This window comes from Megascapheus bottae, chromosome 15, assembly GCF_031878675.1.
Source record: "Megascapheus bottae isolate mThoBot1 chromosome 15, mThoBot2.hap1, whole genome shotgun sequence".
Classification (NCBI taxonomy): Eukaryota; Metazoa; Chordata; class Mammalia; order Rodentia; family Geomyidae; genus Megascapheus; species Megascapheus bottae.
Window position 1 is genome coordinate 22,979,709 of NC_143523.1, and position 20,989 is coordinate 23,000,697.

General features: G+C 44.7%; 1 protein-coding gene across 1 annotated transcript in view; it reads left to right on the top strand.

Annotated features, from left to right (window-relative positions):
- The first annotated feature begins 2,885 nt into the window (after positions 1-2,885).
- The window catches only part of Dnmbp (dynamin binding protein), a 76,224-nt gene continuing 58,120 nt past the window's right edge, over positions 2,886-20,989 (top strand). The window contains exon 1 of the mRNA XM_090346086.1: positions 2,886-2,974. The gene's annotated coding sequence lies outside the window, so the exon portion shown is untranslated. The remainder of the gene's footprint in view (positions 2,975-20,989) is intronic.

Below are 20,989 nucleotides of genomic sequence, written 5' to 3' on the forward strand. Positions count from 1 at the left end.
CAATGAACTATTAATTTTGGGGTTCAAGCTATTTTTTTTTTTGCCAGTCCTGGGCTTGGGCTCAGGGCCTGAGCACTGTCCTTGGACTTTCTCAAGGCTAGAGCTCTACCACTTGAGCCTCAGCACCACTTCCGGCTTTTTGTATGTATGTGGTACCAAGGAATTGAACCCGGGTCTTCATGCATGCAAGGCAAGCACTTTAACCACTAGGCCAAACTCCCAGCCCCGGTTCAAGCTATTTTTATCAATGTTTCGGCAGTACTGGGGATTGAACTCTAGGTCTTGGCTTTGTAAAATGTACCCTTAATTTTGCCTTGGCTACATTATTTTCCCTTCCTTCTTTCTTTCTTTCTTTCTTTCTTTCTTTCTTTCCTACCTTCCTTCCTTCCTTCCTTTCTCCCTTCCTCCTTTCATTCCCTTTCTCCCCCCATCTTCTTTCCCTTTCTCTCTCCCTTTCTTCTTTTCTTCCTCTCTTCTCTCTTCCCTTTTTCTCTTTCTTTCTTTCTTTCTTTCTTTCTTTCTTTCTTTCTTTCTTTCTTTTCTTTCTTTCTCTTTCTTTCTTTGTATGCTGATACTAGGGCTTGAACTCAGGGCCTGGATGCTGTCCCTGAACTCCTGAATTTTTTTTTTTTTGGTTGGTCATGGGACTTACTCTGGGCCTGGGCAGGGTCCCTGAGCTCTTCAGCTCAAGGCTACCACCCTACCCCTTAAGCCTCAGTGCCACTTCCCATTTTCTAGTGGTTAATTGGAGATAAGAGTCTCATACACTTTAGTGCCCAAGCTGGCTTTGAACCTCAATCTCAGATCTCAGCTTCCTGAGTAGCTAGGATTACAGGCATGAGCCACCACACCCAGCTTGTCCCTGAACTTTTTTGCTCAAGTCTGGTACTCTATCATTTTAGCCACAGCTGCACATATCCAGCCTTTTGGTGGTTAATTGATGATAAGAGTCTCATGTCCTTTCCTACCTGGCTTTGAATCACAGCCCTTAGATCTCAGCCTCCTGAGTAGATAGGGTTACAGATGTGAGCCACTGACACCTGGCCAATTGGGGATATTGATCATGTATCAATATATCCATCATCAATATACTTGTCAAAAAACTCAGTGGCTATTTCATGCCCTACAAGGCCCTCAGCAATTCTTTCTCTTGTTTGCTGTCTAATCTTATCTCTTAATCCTCACTTGCTTACCCATGAGTTTTTGCATTCCTTAAATTTTCCAAGTTGTTTTTCCTTTCAAGACTTCACACTTGCAGTTTCTCCTGCCGGAAAAGCCTCCACAATATTGTAGGTTGGACTTCTTCATCACCTTCATATTCAAGGAAGCTTCCTTGCCACCCTTTACTTGAGTCCTTATTAACTTAGATTCTTGATCCAAGCCACAGACCACAGACAATGTGTTGAGCAACTGTTTTCCAGTTCAGAATTGTTTACACCAACTGTAATATTCCTGTGCTTAGGAGAGAATTTCATTCAATACATACAATGGATGCCTAGGGCTTTAGGCTTTCTTTCCCACCCAGTGGATGATATCATCTGGCTTCTTTTCTTCAGGGTGCATACCTCATGCTTCCTGGGTCACCACTCTAGAACGTGACCATCTCGATGACAGAGAGCTTTGTTGTCTGTGTTGGGCTGGCTGAACCCTAAAACACCAAGCTTAGTGCTGTGCTAGGTGAATCACAAAAAGATGTAAGTTTTTTTAAAAAATTATTATTGATGAGCTGAGGAATATTACTATGCCCTCGATGATTCAGACTGTTCCAGAGCAGTACTGCTTGAACTTTAGCCTAGCCTCTGAGATTCGGTATCCATATTGTTCTGAAACTAAATCATAGGTGGAAGATACAGGAAAGTATCCCAATTCTATTTTATTGTCAAAATGAAATACTTGATTTAGTTCATCTAGATTTTATAGGACCTTCTTGGTCCCAAAACACATTGGAAAAGTGGGTACACAGAACACAAAACTATAGTTAATTGAATAATAACCATTATTATTTTTTATTTTAATATATAGGGGGTTACAGTTATATTTGCCAGATAGAAGGTGCAGTACTTCTCATACAATGATACCCTTCTCATGCTTTTGTCTCAATTCTTCCCCCACCCCTTCCCCTCATCTCCCCCCTCTTTTCCCTTTCAATAATCATTATTTTCATTTTCATTTTTATTTTTTTTTGCCAGTCCTGGGGCTTGCACTCGGGGCCTGGGCACTGTCCTTAGGCTTTCTCAAGGCTAGCGCTCTACCACTTAAGCCATAGCACCACTTCTGGATTTTTCTATGTATGTGGTACTCACAAATTGAACCTGGATCTTTGTGCATGCTAGGCAAGCACTCCACCACTAGGCCAAAATGCCGGGTCCTGGCTTTTAATTGTCAAAGCTGAAAGAAAAGGGTGGGTGGGGACACAGAAGCCATGGCCAGCGGGGTGGGAGGGATCTGATAAAGGACATTGCCGCAGGGCAGTAAAAGGACAGATAGTTTGAACTGGACTACTCCAGGCTGCAGGGTGGGGTGTGGGTGGGCATGTGTGTGTATATGTGTGTGTGTGTGAGTGTGAGAGTGTGTGTGTGTGTGTGTGAGTGTGAGAGTGTGTGTGTGTGTGTGTGTGTGTGAAGAGCTTGTCCCTAGCTGCGGCAACACAGAGGGATGAACTCCGTGCTTACAGGGTGCACCTTGCCTCAGTTTCCCCAGGAGAGGCCCCAGGAGAGCCGCCCCCCCACAACCTAGTCTTCCGAACTCCCGTAGTGCAGGGGCCGGGCTGCCGCCAGGGGGCGCGCGGGGGGGGGGAAGAAGGGGGGCGGAAGCCTGGGCGGGGCGCGGCGGGGGGCGGGGGGGCGGAGCGGCGCGCTGAGTCACCCGGGATCGGCCTGCCCGCGGCCGTCAGGGGCGGAGGTGACAGCGGGGCCGGGACGGGCGGCCGCCGGTGCTCGCCGCACCGAGGGAACCGTCCGGCGGCGGAGAGCAGGTCAGGCCGGGGCTGGGTCGTGCAGGGGCCGGGCAGGGGCTGGGCAGGATCCCGGAGGAGCAGGGCGGGAAGTTGGGGTCGCCGGCCGGGGCCGCGAGCGGTGGGGACCCCCCACCCCACCCTTGTGCCGCGCCGCGCAGCCGGGCCTGCGCACTGCCGCCCCGGAGCCTGCCAGGGCGGTGGGCGCGCGGGCCCCTCGGGCACCGCGGGGCTGGGCGTCCGCACGCCCCCCCCCCGGGGGGGCTGGAGGGGCAATCGGGGGTCCCCACGTGGACTTTTTACGGGGTGTCAAGCCCAGGGCGCTGCTCCACTCGGCGGGGAGGCGGATTAGCCCAGCCCCTGACCACTCCATGCGTGCGGGGGGTCCCGGGCGCGGGGTCCGCGCGGCGGGGGCGGCGGACGCGGATCCCGAGGGACTGGCGTGCCCGCGGCTGGAGCTTTGGATCGGGGGGGGGGGGGGAGTTCTGGCGGGACCCCGCACTTCTGCCTCCGCCACGGGGAGAACGACGGTGCTGTCACCGGGGTTGGATCAGTCAGGCCGGGCAAAACACTTTGGCGGTGTAAAGTTAAAATTTAAATACAAGAAACGATCTCACGGGTTCAAGGCTTGGCTCCAGGGCTAGAGCCCCTGTCTGGCAAACGTGGAAGCCCTGAGTTCAAACCCCTCAACACCCACCCCCCCCCAAAAAAATAAATGTCAGTCTCCTGTCCTTACTGCTTATTTCACTTAAACAGTACAGTAATGCGAAGGTAATGTAACTTGCCTTTAGGTCTGTTTTACGAGAAATTAATTAATTAACTTTACAATTATCTGAGCATCTCCTGCTTTGTGATGTGGTATGTGGTTGGCAGATAGTCACAAGTACTCAGAGTTGAAGCATAGTTTAGCTCTACTTGACTGAACCATGGAGTGGGTAGACCGGATTTAATATGTAGTAGTATTTTGCAAGTACTGGAAACATGCAAGAATAATATCTTAGTGCTCCCTTTATTAAGCCTTTGCTGCACGAATAGATTCAAAGTCATGAGTAAGTTAGTTTATGCCTCAGTAGCCATTTTTCTCTAATATATTGAATTAAAAGATCTTTAAGACCCTCTTTCCTCTCCCAAGTTCTGTTCTTTTCCTTTCTTTGACATGTGCAGCACACCCACTTGAACTCAGAGCCTGCGTGCCATCCCTTAACTTTGTTCAGGGCTATGACTTGAGCTGTAGCTTCTCTTCCAGCTTTTTGCTGGTTAGTTGGCACTAATAGTCTCAAGTGCATTTTTAGCCCCTGCTGGCTTTGAAACGTGGATCCTCAGATCTCAGCCTCCGAAGTAGCTAGGATTGAAGCCATGGGTCATGGGTGCCAGGATCAAAGTTCTTTAATTTTACATGTTAACTTTCAGCACTTGGTATTCACTGTGACAACAAAAAGGTTGTAAAAGAAATGACATGTTCTTTTGTATTAGCATATACTACATTGCACATAGTAAGGGGTTTCATGGCAACATGTCCGTGCTTTCAAGTAATTCTATATGGTGCATAGCAAATCTTCAAATTCATTCTCTTCATTCTCACTGTCATTTTATCACTGTTGGGTTAAAATAAGTGAAAAGCGGTCTTTCAGATTACTGGAGGTTTCAGCATTCATTCAGAATGTGGAATAGCAGATAGTCCAGAGTAGCAAAAGCCTGGTCTAGGAATGGGGTCTCGTGCAGTGTCACAGTTAATTTTGCAATACGCTGAGAACACTCTGACTCAGAAATGGTGATAAGATGACTTTTACACAGCGTTCATGTTCTGCATAGTTTTTGGCTGTGATGTGATAATAATCTTTGTAGATGGTCTGAATATGTAATGAGTTACTTGTCTTACAGCCACAAAGCCAGGCCTCTGAAAACCCTCCTCTTTTCATCCATCTCTGCTCCTTTCTTCTTTGGGTGACCTGCAGAGACTCTCCCCACATTCTTTCTAAACCCACACCTCAGTGTAAAACCCCCTTCCAAAGCACCGATGGACGTACATTGCACTTTCTCTTAGAGAACAGGGTCGATGCTGATTGTTTGAGATCATTTGAGAACTAAAACCTACAGGTGGTTCTTCATTTTTAGAAGATAAAGAGCTCTGGCTCTAAAAGACAGTTATATAGACCAGGTTCATATTCTTGTCTTTGCGCATGCAGATGACGGGAGAAACTGCCTCCTGAGCCAATGAGTTCATTTTCTTCATGGTGCGCAGCACGTTTATTTATCTATTTAGTATTTATCTACTTTGCCCTAAAATAAGTGCAGTGATGTTCCAAACTGCAGGTATTTTAGTTTTAAATTACTTTTGAGAATTTTTTCAAGATTGGATAGATTAATCTTGTTGGTCAGAAGTTAATTATGGGCTATTTCTTGCCACTGAAGGTAGAAGGATCTAAAATAGCAGCCCTCAAGCAGATCACAGAAAGTTCTGAAATGAAAGAGCCACTAAATGTGACATGGTAGTAACTGTACTTTATCCCTGGTGGTTAAAAAAAAAAAGTAGCCATGGATGTAAAGAAGCAAAAACATGTTATTTCATTTTTGCCTTTATAGGTCTTTTCTTCTAGCTAAAGGAAATGTCCACAAGAACCAACAGTACCTATAGGGAAAATAGGGAATTGTGTAAGGAATCTGACGTCAGATGTGTTTTGCTCCTGACTCATTCATTTGTTCATTCCTGTGCGCACGTGCATGTGTGTGGTATTGGTGCTTGAACTCAGGCCTGGGTGCTGTCTCTTAGCTTTTTTTGCTCGAGGTTATGCTCTACCACTTGAGACATAGCTCTACTTGGAGCTTTTTTGTGGTTAATTGGAGATAAGAGTTTCGTGTACTTTCCTGCCCAGACTGGCTTTCAACCACGATCCTCAGATTTCAGCCACTGAATAGTTAGGACTACAGGTATGAGCCATCAGTGCCTGCCACCACAGATACTTTTTAGAGCGCCTTAGTAAGCCAGGCTCTGCCATAAGTATTGGAGATGCCATGTGAACACAGCAGACAAAGCCCTGTGTCTTGTAGGATGGAGGTAGACAGGTTTTAAATGGAGTGAAGATCTGATGATCAGGGGAAGTACAGAGAACTTTAAAGCAGTGTCAGTGGGAAGGTCTCTTCAGCTCAAGGCTGTTGCTCTACCCTTTGAGCCATTTTTCTGGTGGTTAATTGGAGATGAGTCTCATGGAGTTTTGTGTCCATGCCCAGGCTGGCTTTGAACTGTGATCCTCAGATCTCAGTGTCCTGAGTAGCTAGGATTACATGCATGAGCCACCGCACCTGGCAAGTAGCAGGCCTTGAATGGAGAAGGTCATGATGATGTATGAGTAGACAAAGGGAATAATGGGGAGAGAATCAGAGAGACCTTTATTTATTTATTTTTTAAATTTTAGCTGTGCAAACTGTAACCACAATTCTGGGCCTTTATTTTTCATCTGTGGAATAACTGGGTCCCCCATATCAGGAGAATGTAAGGTTCCAAGCCCTGTGAGATGTTTCTACCAAGAGACTAAATAAAGGATTACACAGGAAGAGTTTTAAGTGTAAAAGCTACAAGCTCCTGTCCTGAGCTTGGGTGCTGGGGGGCAAGAGGAAGAATGAACAGAGAGATACTGTCAAAGACCTTTATGGAACAATGAAGTTTGTTAAGATTGGTTTGGGAAGTGGGGAGAGAGAGTGATGGGTTGGATGAGGCTTAGCAGAGTACACTGTGCCTATGTGTACCATGCATGTGTGCACTGTGTACATGTCAGAATTATCCCCCAACCCTACTACTAAGTGATGCTAATAAACATTTGATTAAGTAACTTGTATTAACCTTGTGCAGCGGAACACTGAAGAGCTATGTAAAATGATGTGCCTGTGTTTCATGTAAAAAATAAATTTATTAGTATCAAAAGATGCGCAAACATATTGAGGGAAAAATAGTTGTTTGATAAAAATGAATTGATGGGGCCAGGTGCAGGTGGTTCATGTCTATAATCTCAGGAGATGGAGATCGAAGAATTGTTTCAGAGCCAGCATAGGTGAAAAGGCCATGAGATTATTTCTCTCACCACGTACCAAAAAGCCAAGAATGGAGCTCTGGCTCAAGTAGTTAGAGTAAGCCAAGTGAAAGTATGCCACTCTGAGTTTAAGCTCCACTAGACAGTACAAAAATGTAAAAGAAATGAATAAAAACGAGTTAAAGCGGGGCCAGGAGTTTGGCCTAGTGGTTAAAGTGCTTGCCTAGCATGCATGAAGACCCGGGTTCGATTCCTCGGTACCACATACATAGAAAAAAGCCAGAAGTGGTGCTGAGGCTCCAATGGTAGAGCTCTAGCCTTGAGAAAGTCCAAGGACAGTGCTCAGGCCCTGAGCTCAAGCCCAGGACTGGCAAAAAACAAAAAACAAAAAACAAACGAGTAAAAGCTTCAGATGATCTGAAGAGTTGATACTGACCAACTTCGGCTTAGATCAAGAGGCGGCCAGGGAGTTTCCTGTCCTATGGTCAGGGTTTCAGCGCTGTTCTGTAGGTATTCTCTGTTCATCCTTTTTTGTCCTTGTTGATCCCTGAATTTCCCTTCCTGTTTGAAAAAAGAAGACAGGCTGTTAGTTATTAACAGAGCTGGCAACCAGAGTAGCTTTGTTGTCAGGAAAAGTTTGAACTTTGGGGGAAAGGAAATAAGTATAATTTCTTGTCTATCAGAGGTTGGTTGAACTATCTTATAACACACAAAAGAGCCTACACGATTTCTTTTGTTTTTAATTCTCTTATCTGACCCCTTACCGACCCCATACCTAATAGGTATACATTCTAATGCATTTCTTATTTTTTTTGGGGGGGGCTATATAGGGGCTTGCAAAGCAGGGTATTTGCTCTATAGGTTTGAATCTTAATTTGTTTTTTATATTTTTTCTGTTTTTATTGTAATTAATACAGGGTTACATTATATTTACCAGATAGAAGGTACATTACTTCACAAATATTGATACCCTTTCTCATGTCTTGATCCCCATTTCCCTCCCCATCCCCGCCCTTCATCTTGTTTTCCCCCCTTCCCTATCCGATTTCAAATAACCAAATAAGCATATATATATAATATATCAGATAACAAGGTAAAATACTGTAATAATCAGATAACCAAGGGACAGCAAAACAGATGAGAGATAACATAGTACATTAAGGACAACAATCACTCATTATATGGTTTTTGTTTCTATATCCTAGAGGTCCTTTCATTTAGCGTCATACTATATGGCCTTATGTATCTAGGTTTTGCTATATTGTAAATCTCTGCTAGGAGAGCCCAAGGTTTCTACTGATTATGACAAATGGGGGAAACCATTGAGCCTATGTTCCTTTGAGTCTGGCTTACTTCACTTAATATGATTTTTTCTAAGTCTTTCCATTTCCTTACAAATGGGGCAATGTCGTTCTTTCTGACAGCAGCATAGAATTCCATTGTGTATAAATACCACATCTTGTTGATTCACTCATCAACTGAGGGGCATCTGGGTTGGTTCCATATCTTTGCTATGGTAAATAGTGTTGCAATGAACATCCTTGTGCTAGTGGATTTAGTTAGTATATTCTTGTTTCTGGACGATTGGGTAAATGCCAAGTAGTGGATCTTTTTTCTATTTTTACATTTTATTGTCGGGATAATGAATAGAGAGGTTACAGTTACATTCATTAGGTAGTGGGTGCGTTACTTCTCATACATTGATACCCCTTCTCACGTTTTTGTAGCTTAATTTGTAACACTTTATTTAGTTCATCTTCTCTTTTTTCCTTCAGCACTGTTTCTAAGGGTCTCACCTATTGGTATGTGTAACCCTGGCCCTTGGCTTTGGCGAGCTGTATCACACTCCACGCCTTGTACATCCTCCGCAGTTTGATTTGCTTGCTGTCTGTGATGGCTGGGTGTGCCCCTCCCCCAGCCCCACTACTACTGCTGTGTGGTCTGTTTATGAAGCCTTTCTGAGGGATGCATGCTTAGAAAGGACACTGTTGGATGACAGGTTTGCATGGCCTGGAATTGGTTACATAGTGGGCAGATTCATCTCCACAGTGCCTCGTCTAGTCTCTTTCCCCCCAGAAGCGAGGGTTTCCATCTCTTCAGGTCCCAACAGCACTCATCTTTGTCCAGCTCTCTGTCTGATCTTATAGGTTGCAAAGTGCTATCTTGCCATTTTAGTGGTGCCCCCCCCTTACAGGACTTCACATTTGTTAGGCAGACATTCTACTACTTGAGCCATACTTACAACTCTCTCTTTTTTTTTTTTTTTTTTTTTTTGATCATAGGACTTGAACTCTAGGCCTGGGTGTTATCTCTGAGCTCTTCAGCTCAAGGCTACCGCCCTACCCTAGAACCAAGCCTCACTTCCAGTTTTCTAGGTTAATTGGAGATAAGAATCTCAGGTTCTTTTGTGCCTGAGCTTTGAACTGCAATTCTCAGATCTCAGCCTCCTGAGTAGCTAGGATTACAGGTGTGAGCCACCGTGCCCAGCTGCTTCCAACTCTTTTTGCTGTGGTTTGTTTTTGTATTTATTTTGTTTGTTTTGGTCCTGGCTATCCTAGACTGTGATCCTTCTGTTTACACTTCCTGTTATAGCTGGGATTACAGGTCCATACCACCATGTCTTGCTTTTCATGTTACAGTGTGGTCTTGTGAATTATTTTGCCTATGCTGGCTTAGAACCTCAGTTCTCCCAATATCAGCCTCCTGATTTCAGCCTTCTGATCTCCACTTCTCAAGTAGTTAGGTTATAGCTATGAGTCACTGCCCCTGGCTTTTGTTTATATTTCTTTGATTTCTGATGATCTTGACCGTTTCTTAGGCATATAGCTTCTTCTGTACATTACTTGTTCATAGAAGAGATGCTAGGCCTTAAGTGGTAGAGCAGTAGCCTTGAGAAAGCTCAAGGACAGTGTGTGGGCTCTGAGTTCAAGCCCCAGGACTAGGTAAAAGAAAAAAAATTACTTGCACATATTTTTGCCATTTTGTATTAGGATTGATAGTTGTTGCCCTGGATTTTCATATTTACTGCTTGCTATGTTTACAGGTTCACATATCTTCTCAGTTGGTGATCTATTAATTTTTGCTTTGCTATCCTTTTATGAGGAAAAGTCCTTAATTTTAATGTTGTCAAGTGAATTCTTTGATACATGCTTATGCTTTTGAAGTTTTGCTTTAGAAGCCCTTCTCTCTCCCTAGAGCACAGCTAGACCTGTTGTCCTCCCTCACGCCACACGCCTTTGCGTGTGGTGTTACTGATCCAGCCCCGTTTTGTTCATATATTGAAATTGAATGGGTTTGTTTTTCTAATGGCATCTGAGAAGTCTCCATGCCATTGTCCACTGAGGAGAGTGGTGGTGCCCTTTCTCACAGTGCTCTCTGTGGGCACGCTGGCCTGTCTCTAGGCTTGTGTTTTCCATAGTGCTGGGGCCTTCTTCCTGCTAGGCAGGTAATCTGCTGCTGAGCTACCTACATTACGTCTTTTTGATGGCAACATGTTCCATCCCAAAGTATGTAACGTGTTTTCCATCTACTAAGGCTTTGGGCTTTTTTAAGCATCTTGGAAAAACTAACAGGAGACTTGTAGGATCGGTACAAAGAGCTATCTGTTCCTCGCTCAGAGTCACCAAACATTACCATTTCTATATTTGCTTTATTACTTCCTTTCTAGTTTCTCCATGTTTTGCCCTTCTCCTCGTTTTGAGTTACTTGTAGACCTTGGTTTTTCCCACTAAGTACTTCATTAGTTCATTTTCATGTCCTTTATTAAAGCCTTGATCTGCGATTCTCAGATCTCAGGCTCTTCAGTAGCTAGGATTATAGGCATGAGCCACTGGTACCCAGCTATGCCTTGGTTCTTTTTTATTTATTTATTTTTTTGCCAGTCTTGGGGCTTGAACTCAGAGCCTGGGCACTGTCCTTGGTCTCTCTCAAGACTAATACTCTGCCACTTGATCCACAACACCACTTTCATCTTTTTCTGAGTATGTAGTATCAAGGAATCGAACCCAGGGCTTTGTACATGCTAGGCAAGCACTCTACCACTAGGTTATGCTCCTGCCTGCCTTAGTTATTTTTGAGGTAGGGTCTTCTTTATTTCCTGGGCCTCCATGAACTGTGATCCTCCTACTTATCTTTCCCTGTGTCACTGGAGATGACAGAAGTACATCACTGTGCTCAGCCAGTATGCTTCTCCCGTAGCTGCAATGACCCATGCACAGCACTGCACCCAGCCATGCAGTAAAATGCTGTCATGTGAACTTTTATTCCCAGCTGGCCTCAAAGTGTAATCTGCCTCATCTCTGCTTCCTACATAGCTAGGATTATAGGTATGGACCGCTGTACCTGACCTTTTCAGGTACAAGACACCATCCATCAGACTGTGATCCAGAATCCTAAGCCTGAGCTGAAGTTGTTACAAAAAAGACATAAAGGGCCAAGAATTTTGGCATAGTAGTAGAGTGCATATCTACCATGCATGAAGCCCTGGGTTTGATGCCTTGGTTGCCACATGCACAGAAAAGGCCAGAAGTGGTGCTGTGGCTCCAGTGGTAGGCCACTAGCCTTGAGAAAGTCCGAGGACAGTGCTCGGGCCTTGAGTACAAGCCCCAGGACTGGCAAAAAAAAAAAAAAAAAGACATAAATAAAAATCTTCCGTATTTCTGCACTCTTTATTCATGATGAGGTCAGCTTCTTCTTTCTGTGGTTTATAGCCAGAATTTAAATAGCTGCTATGAAGAATTAAGAGGAAGAGGCAGGTTCAGCACCATACCGGCACACCTGTTGCTGTTAGCACGATTGTAACTACAAGACCTGTAAAATTACAGTGTCCTTGCTCTGGATCAGTCTCTCCCCTTGGTGCACATCTTAGTTTTGTGTATTCAAGAAGTACTGAGGTAGTTTGACAGATAGACCTGTGGGTTTTCAGCATCAGCAACTACTAACTTTTAGAGTGTTGGGTGATAGATTCCCATAGCCATTTCTTGCTTTTTTATTTATTTTTTATTTTTGTTGTAAACCAGCTGTATTTTTAAAAATTACAAACATTAGCCCTCTTGGCAATTTGCAAAATATAGCAAAGCCAATCTAGAATCTTCCCCCCTCCCCCATGGCACCAATCTCTGTTAAAATGTTATTTTTTTTCTGGTCTTTTTTTTTTTTTCCCTTGTCAGGGAGAGGTGGTTATGCTTGTGGAGGAGGGGTTGCACTTAGCATTGCACTCTGTGATTTCCTATCCCTCCTCCCTTTTCAGGATTAGGCCATCAGTTCTTGTTGGTCTTTGGTCCTCTGGTTAGGCGTAGCGATCAGAAAGATCTGATTCACTTTTGAGTGGTAAAGAGCTGGCTATTTCCTTTGAACAGACCCCGCCTGAGGGAGCTATGAGCCTCACAGTCAGAACAGCAGTCATGGTTCAGAACCCTACACACCAAAGACCACCTGGATGGCATAGACAGAAGTCCATTCTATGTTTGCTTCAGTTGGGACCCTCAGTTCCCATTTTCATCTTTCATAAAGCAAAGTAGATGAAATAGTGCTTGGCTTTTTTTTTTTTTTTTTTTGGCCAGTCCTGGGCCTTGAACTCAGGGCCTGAGCACTGTCCTTGGGCTTTCTCAAGACTAGAGCTCTACCACTTGAGCTACAGCAGCATTTCTAGCTTTTTTTCTATGGATGTGGTACTGAGGAATCGAACCTGGGTCTTCGTGTATGTTAGGCAAGCACTCTATCACTAGGCCAAGCTCTCAGCCTGTGCTTAGTTTTCTCTTACCACTGAAAATAACCCCAACACCATCGTAGCATGTGCTAAGGATCTTGTGACCTTAAGCAGCAGCAAGTGACAGAATTCCTCAATTAACGTTCTGAGGACTCCGTTCAGCTGCCCTCCCTCTTGAGCTCCCTTCCTTTACTCCCATCTTCTCTCTTTCTATTTTGTAACACTTATAACATGCTCACAGCACTCCTGGCACTCCTTAGCCTTCCCCACCCCTCAAGGAGCAGGTTCTTCAAGGACAAGAGTTGTTTACTTCTCTGGTCATCTCCCACACACCTCCAGCAGTCCTGGGCCCCCAGTGAACTCCCACAAAGGAATCCATGAAGTGCATCAACCCTGTCGGGAGTGAGGAGGCAGCGGGTGATGTGACACAGGCAAGCTAAGGCAGGGTGAGGAGCGTCAGTTGTCTTGTCCTACCTGTGCCTGTGTGTGTGCTGGGCTGATGCAGCCCCCTTTCCCTGGTGATCTGGAGCAGGGCCACTGGAACTAGGAATCCAGAAGGGAGCTGCATCACTGCTGTCCCTGCTAGGAGCCCACGTGAGGTCCTGTGTTGCTGACAGACATGTGATCATGGTGGCTGTAGGTATGGGTCTAGAGAGAATGGCCCAATGCTGACGCTCTAGCCGTGGGTTCTGGGCCCCGCTCACACTGGGCATTGTTCTCACTAGGTGATTCTCTTAGCATAAATGAGCCTGCCCCATCAGCAGAAAAAGTTGCAGTGGATGTGTCGAGTTGTGTTTAACTCCCCAGCCTCACATCCCATACCCTCCCCTTTCTAGTTTATTCTTTTCTCCTATCCCCAGCAATGTAGGCACTTTCCTGTTGTTTGGGAACAATAAGTAGCTTTCTGGATCTGGTTCAGAGGTGTCATGATGAATGGTCAGGCCTCATTTGCCAGGTCAGTTTATTCATGTGTTCCCCCCACCCCAGCCCCCTGTGGTGGTACTGGGATTTGAATTCAGGACCTTGGGCAAGTCTTCTACCACTTGAACCATACTGCAGCCTTCCCCGTCCCCCCCTTTTTTTTTTTTACCAATCCTGGGGCTTGAACTCAGGGCCCAAGTGCTGTCCTTGAACTTTCTCAAGGCTAGAGCTCTACCACTTGAGCCACAGCATCATTTCTGGCTTTTTCTATGTATGTGGAACTAAGGAATCGAACCGAGGTCTTCGTGCATGCTAGGCAATCACTGTACCACTAGGCTAAACTCCCAGCCCTGCAGCCATTTTTTGCTGAAGGATATTTTCTGAATTATGGTCTTACATTTTTGCCTGGGCAAGCTTCTAACTGAACTCCTCCTACTTAAACTGCCAGAATAGCTGGGACTCCAGAAGCATGCTACCATACCCAGCTTGTTCAATGAAGTGCAGTCTCACTAACTTTTTGTCTGGCTGGCCAAATGGCACTCTAGCTTTTTAAGGGCCTTTTGAATAATTTCAGCATTGTCTCTGTCCCTGAGTTAACTTACCTTTTAATCTGTCCATTCCAATTGGAGGTTCCAACTTACTCAAGCATCCATAAGTAGAAAGGATCACTGGCCTATAGAATTAGGTCTGGCCTTGAGGTCGTCTCTGAGGACTCTTCCAAAATGTCCAGGTGTCAGGGTGACACGGCTCACAGCAGATCATCTCTGTTTAGATGCCTGGTGCCTCTGAAAGAATTTTGCATGTTCCTGGGAGGAGTGCTCTGGTTTTCTTCTTCTAGACAGTGCTTGTTGCTTTAAGGATTTCTGAGGCTCAGAGCCAGAACCTCCTTGGGATATTATTGTCTTACAGTTTAGATCTGCTTATCAGGAAGCAGCTGAGGATCCCTGGAGGGTCAGGTAAGGGGAAACTAAGTTTACATTGGAACCAGACTCTGTCCGGGCCTGCTGCCCTTCTGAATTCCTGACAGTCAGAGGATAATAATGCTAATGCACATGGTTTCCAGGACCTGGGATTCTTGATGGTGACATGAAAAAAAATCCAATTTCTTTCTTTCTTTCTTTCTTTCTTTCTTTCTTTCTTTCTTTCTTTCTTTCTTTCTTTCTTTCTTTCTTTCTTGTTTTGCTGCTGTACCTAGTCACACATGATCATTTGTTAGGCAGTGAGCAAATACTCAAATAAAAAGAATGGAAGTTGTAGAGGTTTGTAGATGCTTTTACCTCTATTCATTTATCCATTTGGTGATTTGAAGGTTGCAAGAATGCAGAATCTCAATGTCAGTATTTTCATCTAGTTCAAACTAGATGAAGCTAGTTCTTTTATTCCACCAGTGTCATATCATCTCTCATGTCTTGAAATAATTAAAAAATTAAGATATGATTATGGTTCACAATTGAAGTGTTAATAAGAGGTGATTTTGCTTTCCTGATGGTCTTTTCAGTGCTCAGTGGCCAATAAGCATGAGTGCTTCCTGTCCATGCCTCGTGAAGGGTGGCAGCAAAATATACTAGAAACAGCATATTTGAAAAGCAGTCTGTCCTTCTATGAGAATATCGTGTATGGTAATGCTGTGGACCACAGTTACTCTGCTGGGTTTCAGTTCTGTTCATCCTGTGGGGTGGAAGGACGAGCCCGGTGAGAAGGGACATGTGACCTCTTCCAGAACTGCCAGTATTTTGGTGAGACCAGAGCTCAGAGTAGGAGAGTTAGTAGGAAGTATGGCCCAAACATACACAGAGGGGCCAGATTACAGTGAGCCTAGCACGATCACTCTCTGCCCCTGGAAGAAATAACAAGGCAATGAAGAAGTGTAGGGCTGTGCTTGTGCAGGGCTAATCCTTGCTATGTAGAATGCATGCCGAGGGAGACGAGACGTGTGGTGCATAAGCTGATGTATTTGAAGGGGTTTAACACTAGAGCCAGTGTCTTTCCTAGAAATATGGGGTGCCTGCTTGCTTGCTTCTTTCTTTCTTTCTTTCTTTCTTTCTTTCTTTCTTTCATTCATTCATTCATTCTTGCTTTCTTTCTTTGTCAAACAAATGAATGTCTTCTATCCCTAGAAGGCAATTGGCAAAGGATTTCTTGAACGGGAATGAATACAGTGAGCTCCTTCCTAAACTGCTGCCAAGTCCTGGGGCTGAGTTAGGAAGATGCAGCTCATTTAGAGTGGAGGGAATGCCCGTTGTTTGGTCCTCCTGACAACTAACCACAGTCACTCTTCTCCCCCTCTTCTCCACAGCTTTGAGAAGTGAGCTTCACCCAGAGCTACTGTCCCATCTGTATTATTTATGATGCAACCAGCCTGAGTGATGACAGCCCTCTTTCCCTCTCCTCCCTTCTCTCTCCCTCTCCTTCCCCCCTCTCTGCCACTACCACCACCACTGCTCTTACAGCTGACAGTGAATAGCTGAGACTCTCCCACAGATACGATAGTGCAGCCAAATCACACGCTGTTTCATTCCCTCCATTTCCATCTGCTCCAGGCATCAATCCTAAGTATAAAATATTTACTAAATCACGATATGCAGGAAAAACTTCAGAGATAGCTGGGGGTGGGGTGGGCTGGGGAAATGATTTACATTTCTAGCCTTTATAAGACAGAGTTTTTAATGTAGGTGTTCACTGTTTTGCAAGGAGTGTTTCTAACATAGGAGACACATTCATTTAATTAATTTATTATTTTTTTTTTTTTTTGTCAGTCATGGGACTTGGACTCTGGGCTGGGTGCTGTCCCTGAGCTCTTCAGCTCAAGGCTACTGCCCTACCCCTGAGCCGAGGCATTGTCCCTGAGCTCTTCAGCTCAAGGCTGACCCTTTACTACTTGAGCCACAGGGCTACTTCCTGTTTTCTAGTGGTTAATTGGAGAGAAGAGTCTCACAGTCTTCAGTGCCTAGTCTGGCTTTGAACTGAGATCTCAGATCTCAGATCTCAGCCTCCTGAGTAGCTAGGATTACAGGAGTGAATCACCAGACTGGTTACCATTTTAAATTTTGGGGAAGTAATCCATGTGCCATTAAATCTACTTATTGGAAGCACTTCAGTGCTTTTTAATACATTCACAAAGTTCTACAGACTTTGCCACACATTTCAGAACATTTTTGTCTACCCAGTTAAAAATCATTCTCCATTTTCCCCACCTTATAGGCTCATTTTTTTGGGTGGGGGATGATACTAGGATTTGCATTCTCTATATATGGTACTCTACCATATCTCCACCCCCTCAGGCCACCCACATTTTTCTTTATCTTTTAGATAGAATGTTGTGGTTCTGCCCAGGGCTTATCTTGGACCGCAGTCCTATAAACGGGTTCCATCTCACTGGGATTACACTGCCATACCTGGCTCATTTGTGGAGGTGGATCTTGACTAGCTCTGCCTACACTGTCCTCAAATCTTTTTTTTTTTGTCATTCCTGGGCTTGAGCTCAGGGCCTGAGCACTGTCCTTGGGCTTTCTCAAGGCTAGAGCTCTACCGCTTTAGCCTCAGCACCACTTTCAGCTTTTTTCTATGTACGTGGTACCGAGGAATTGAACCCGGGTCTTCATGCATGCTAGGCAAGCACTTTAACCACTAGGCCAAACTCCCGGCCCCTGTCCTCAAATCTTGATCCTCCTTATCTCTACCCTTCCCAGTAGCTGGGAGCCACCATACCTTTGGAGAACCTCATTTTAAAATCTATTAAATTCCAAAACTCATCCCAGAGCTATGAGAAAGATCTTGAGAGTATCTATTAACTTGTGAAGTCTAGGATGGAAAACAGAAAGAGAGAGGGAAGGGGTAACATTATCCAAAAATGCACTGTCCCTGGGCACTTTTTTCTCAAGGCTAGCACTCTGCCACTTGAGCCACAGCACCACATTTGGTTTTTTCTGAGTATGGGATACCAAGGAATCGAACCCAGGGCTTCCTGCATGCTGGGTGAGCACTCTACCACTAGACTATGCTCCCGTGTCTCCCCCCCCCCCCGCCCCAATTTTTGTCAGTTGTGAGGCTTGACCTGGGGACCTGGCTCTGAGTCTGAGTTCTTTTGCCCAAGGCTAATGACTCTACCACTTTGAGCCACAGCTCAAAGGTTTTTTCTTTTGTTTCTTGGTCATGGGACTTGAATTCTGGGCCTAGCCACTGTCCCCGAGCTCTTCAGCTCAAGGCTACCGCCCTACCCCTTGAGCCACAAGGCCACTTCTGGTTTTCCAGTGATTAATTGAAGATTGATTGGAGTTTCATGGACTTTAGTGCCTGGGCTGGCTTTGAACCGGGATCCTCAGATCTCAGCCTCTTGAGTAGCTAGGATTACAGGCATGAACCACCGTGCACAGCTTATCTACGTCTAGTTTTTGAGTGGTTAATTGGTTTGAAGTCCATGAGACTCTTAGGACTTTGAACCGCACTCCTCAGATTTCAGCCTCCTGAGTAGCTAGGATTGTAGGCGTGAACTCCCAGTGCCCAAAATAAATGTACTCTTTACCTGACTTATGTAACTAACTGTAACCCCTCAGTTCATCAACTTTATAATAACTTCAAAAAAATTTTAAAAAGAATATCTGTCCACAACTTCCCTGTCCTTGACTCAGAGAGAATCATTATAATGAGAATAGCTCCTGGGTAGTGTTTTCTATCTGCAAAAAAAAAAAATATATATACATATATATATATATATTTACATTTTACTGCAACCCTAGGATCAGGCCCTATTATTAAGCCCATTTTACATGTAGGGAAACTAAGGCACAGAGACGGCAAGTGACTTGCAGTTCCGTGATCCTCTGCAGCTCTGTGGGAAGAGCTTGGAGTGCATTGGCAATGTGAAGGTGTGTTGTGATGTGTAGGTTTGGGTGGTTCAGTGCGCTTCTCTGTGTTTATCTGGAAAACATCTGTGGTGAACCTATAATATATCAAACAGTGCTGGGGTTGAGGGGATGGAGAGTATGCAGAGAATGGGGCTAGTCCTAGAGGCTGCAGACAGGAAGTCTCTGAGTTGAGTGGTGTGAGTGACATGTGTTTGGTAGAAGAGTTGCGTGCAGTTTACCTGATCGAGGCAGGCCCCTTGAAGCTCTGATTGTCCTTGTCTCTATCCTGAGGTCTAGACTAAAAGGTAGCCTCCTACGAGAACTTATTGAAGAGCATAGAGAATGGGCCAAACAGAAGTAGGTGCGGGGGGGGGGGGGGGGGGGGGGGGAGGGGAAGCCTCTGCTTATGTTATCGACACTGATAGCCTATTGGTCACAGCAAGTCACATGGCCAGGCCCACCAAAATGGACAGAGAAGAGGCAGGGAGTTTGGCCTAGTGGTAGAGTGCTTGCCTAACATGCACGAAGACCTGGGTTCGATTCCTTGATACCACGTACATAGAAAAAAAACCTGGAAATGGTGCTGTGGTTCAAGTGGTAAAGCTCTAGCCTTAAGAAAGTCCAAGGACAGTGCTCAGGCCCTGAGTTCAAGCCCAGGATTGTAAAAAAAAAAAAAAAAAATGGACAGAGAAATACATCCACAGGGCAGGATTAGCCAGTATAGGGCTCAGATATGCTACTCTAAGAAAGTGAATATGTTGGAATAGCAGTTCAGTCTTCTAGACTATATATCATATCACCCTTTCCTTTTCTTCATCCACAAATTTTATTTAAAGTAAATTGTAATTATTTTCTTTCTTATTTACTTTCTTTGGGGGGGGGAAGAGCAAGTATCATTTCATTGTGATATTACTAATCTCTGTGTGTGTTGTGTTGTGTTGTGTTGTGTTTTTCTTTTTCTTTTTTTCTTTTTTTTTTGCCAGCCCTGGGGCTTGAGCCTGAGCCTGGGACACTTTTTACTCAAGGCTAGTGCTCTGCCACTGGAGCCACAGCACCACTTCTGGCTTTTTCTGAGTATGTGGTACTGAGGAATTGAACCCAAGACTTCATGCATGCTAGGTGAGCACTCTACCACTAGGCTATGCTACGGGCTGCAGTTATTATTAATATTTGCTAAGGAAGTAAAATTTGAAATCATTTAAAAAAATGAATGTGGGTAATGACTTTTCTTGATATAGGATAAGCTTTATTGAGTGGCATTTTACATGTTTTTGCTGTTTGTTTCCTTGTGCTGGTATTGGGGCTTATATACAGGGCCTCCGGCTCTTGCTTGGCTTAATTTACCCCCAAGGCTAGTGTTTTACCACTTAGCCACACCTTCACCTCCTAGAATCTTTCCTTTCTTTTTCCTTCCCTCCCTCCCTCCCTCCCCACCCCCTTCCAGTCCTGGGGCTTAAACTCAGGGCCTTGGCACTGTCCTTGATCTTTCTCAAGGCTAGCAGTCTACCAGTTGAGCCACAACACCACTTCTGGTCTTTTCTGTATCTAGTACCAAGGAATCCAACCCAGGGCTTCATGCATGCCAGGCAAGCACTCTACCACTAGGCCATACTCCCAGCCCCCCCCCCCCCCGAATCTTTCTTAAATGGATAACAAAGGTATGTGCCCCTTTGGTCTTAGAGGGTCCAAGGGTTGACATCCTTCTCTTTGACCACCTAAGGAATCATGTCTTGTCATGCTCCCTAGTTCTTCTTGTATAAGATCTGCTGGAAGTTTCTACATGTATATGCTCCTTTCTAGGGTGCTGTCTGTAGAGTCTATAAAAAGCAAGAGTAGTAGTTTGGTTGTTGTTTGTTTGTGTAAAGTTGCAAGTCCCTGTTTTCCCTTGTGCTTAAAGTGACCTAAAATCATCTACCCTGGGAATGGACTCAAGATATTTTTAACTTCAGTTGAACACTTTGTTTTTCTTTTCTTTTTTTCCCCTCAGAATCTTCAGTTTTCTTTCTTTTTCATTTTCTTTTTTCTTTCTTTTTTTTGTCAGTCCTGGGGCTAGAACAAGCACTGTTCTCAGGCTTTCTCAAGGTTAGAGCTCTACCACTTGAGCCACAGTACCATTTCAGGCTTTTTCTATGTATATGGTACCAAGAAATCGAACCTGGGTCTTTGTGCATCCTAGACAAGCACTCTACTGCTAGGCCAAACTTCCAGCCCAGAATTTTCAGTTTTCTTAATCCACCTCCTTGATAAGTCTTCCAAAATATTAAGAGTAACTTATAATTTAGAATAAATGGAAGGGGGCTGGGAGTTTGGCCTAGTGGTAGAGTGCTTGTCTAGCCTGCACAAAGACCTCAGTTCCATTCCTCAGTACTACATACTCAGAAAAAGCCGGAAATGGTGCTGTGGCTCAAGTGCTCTAGCCTTGAGAAATCCCAAGGATAGCACTCAGGCCCAGTGTTCAAGCCCCAGGACTGCCCTTCCCTCCCCCCCCCCAAAAAAATTGAAGGATGGAGAAAGTTTATGTGTCTTTTTAAATCTCCGA